General features: G+C 41.4%; 1 protein-coding gene across 1 annotated transcript in view; it reads right to left on the reverse strand.

The window, feature by feature from the left end:
- The window catches only part of LOC110522436 (major facilitator superfamily domain-containing protein 2B), a 23,960-nt gene that overhangs the window by 12,661 nt on the left and 8,799 nt on the right, over positions 1 to 2,500 (reverse strand). The gene's annotated exons all lie outside the window — the stretch shown is intronic.

A 2,500-nucleotide genomic window follows, 5' to 3' on the forward strand; every position in this document is an offset into this window, starting at 1 on the left:
GAAGCTGTGTTGTTCATGTATAATTCATCCAGCTGGTATATATCATTGTACAGTTTTGAGGATGTGGGAAGCTGTGTTGTTCATGTATAATTCATCCAGCTGGTATATATCATTGTACAGTTTTGAGGATGTGGGAAGCTGTGTTGTTCATGTATAATTCATCCAGCTGGTATATATCATTGTACAGTTTTGAGGATGTGGGAAGCTGTGTTGTTCATGTATAATTCATCCAGCTGGTATATATCATTGTACAGTTTTGAGGATGTGGGAAGCTGTGTTGTTCATGTATAATTCATCCAGCTGGTATATATCATTGTACAGTTTTGAGGATGTGGGAAGCTGTGTTGTTCATGTATAATTCATCCAGCTGGTATATATCATTGTGGGCTGAGGGCACAGCTGTGTGTTTCACTGTGGAGAGAGAGAAAGATGGGAGGTTGTGGACAAGTGAATGTACTTTCCACTAGTCCACCATGACTATCTCTATCTATAACCACTGAATTATACAAGAATAGGCTTATCTGCTAAAGCAACAATAAATATATATATTTTTTCCCCACAGATCTACACAACCTACTCCACATTTTCAAAGTTAAAGAAAAAGTATAGAAGATGTCTTGAATGCGTATGTCTTCACACCCCAGAGGTAATACTTGGTGGAAGCACCTTCGGCAGCCATTACAGCTGTGAATAATTTCAAATGCGATTTTACCATTTGTACAACTCTTAGGGCAACATTTATCAACTGTTCTTGTCAATATTGCTAAAGCTCAGTAAATTTGGTTGGGAGTCATTGATGGACAGCAATATTCAAACCTTGTCTCTGATTTTCAAGTAAATGTAGGTGTTTAGTGTTCCTGAATGGTCCAGTCTCAGTCCTGACTTAAATCTGCTTGAGAATCAGAGACAAGGTTTGAATATCGCTTTCCATGAATGATTCCCAACCAAATTTCAAGGCGGCAAAACTGTGAAGACATTGCAAGTGGTATGTAGACTTTCACTAGGCACTGTATGTTAGGTTGATCTGCTTACGTCTGTACATCATAGAATTCACATCCTTATCATAAAGACTCAAGCTCAGTAAATGCTCTGCAGCTGCAGGGTCAACTAAGTACATAGTTAAAGATCCAATGCAGCCATTTTTATATCAATATCAAATAATTTCTGGGTAACAATGAAGTACTTTACTGTGATTGTTTTCAATTCAAATGGTCAAAAAGAAACAAAAATTGCTTCTTAGCAAAGAGCAATTTCTCAAGCACTAATTTTGCCAGTATGGTCTGGGAGTGGTCTGCGTGGGGAGGGGAAAACTGAAAATTAGCTGTTATTGGCAGACCGACCGATCTCTTTCTTATTGGCCTATTAACTCATTTACCGCCTGGGGTTGTCAAAACAGGCTGGAATTTCAGCCGGTCTTTTCAAACAACTCTTACACTAAAATGGCATTATATACATTTTCACAGTTTCACCATATTATTCCAACCTCATAGTGTGGAAATATAGAGTATATAAAACACAGGAAAATCAAATTGTGGACTGCACTGGACTGCACTTTAACACAGCTAAGCAAGCTTTTGCTAGCTCAACCCTATCCTCTATGCACCACTCCCAAATAGCCACAGTCATATTGTTTTGGTGACGACCCCAAAATATTTCCACAATGGACCTGACCTGTAACCTTTGACCTGATAGGACCCAGAGATACTTGACCCCATTTTAATCTGCATATTACAAAACCCCGTCCCCTCTGCTCTAGCTCCCTTAACCCCTGACCCGTCCTGCCCTGGCATTTAGTTGAACTAAGAACAGATAGAAAAAGAGAGAAAGAGGTAGAAAGGGGACAGATAGAAAAAGAGAGAAAGAGGGAGAAAGGGGACAGAGAGAAAAAGAGAGAAAGAAGGAGAAAGGGAACAGAGAGAAAAAGAGAGAAAGAGGGAGAAAGAGGTAGAGAGAGGTAGAGAGTGGTGAGTTCTGGTACAGTCCAGCTCTCCCTGTTACACAGAAGCCTGTCCTTAGTGATTGTTCAGCCACACAAAGAGAGTGACAGGGCTGACAGGGCTGCCTAGCTCTGGGGTTGGGCCTGCTGATGTTTAGGCTGGTCATGGGAGGGTTGAAAAGGCACAGTGACTGAATGGAACATTTAGAGTGTTAGAATAAACTGTTACAATGTTAGATTGTTCTGTAAGATGGCTCGCAGGATGGGTATCGGAAGAACCCAATGGGAGTGTTTGACAGTGGAAGTAGGGCAAAACACGTACACAGGCAGACACCCAGTGATTGAGACTGAAGCAAGGAGGGGATTTCAGCACCATCACACTCTCTGAGATTGTGAGAGAAATGTCCCAGTTTTATCTCTGCTGGCATGGCAGGGCTGAGTCTATCATAACAAACATAGTAGCACCCAGGAGTACCAAACAGAAACAGCCATAAACCCCTCAGGACAAACAGATTCTGATCACTTCCTGTCTGTCTGATGATGTCACAGCTCCGGGTCAGGGGA

This window comes from Oncorhynchus mykiss, chromosome 4, assembly GCF_013265735.2.
Source record: "Oncorhynchus mykiss isolate Arlee chromosome 4, USDA_OmykA_1.1, whole genome shotgun sequence".
NCBI lineage: Eukaryota > Metazoa > Chordata > Actinopteri > Salmoniformes > Salmonidae > Oncorhynchus > Oncorhynchus mykiss.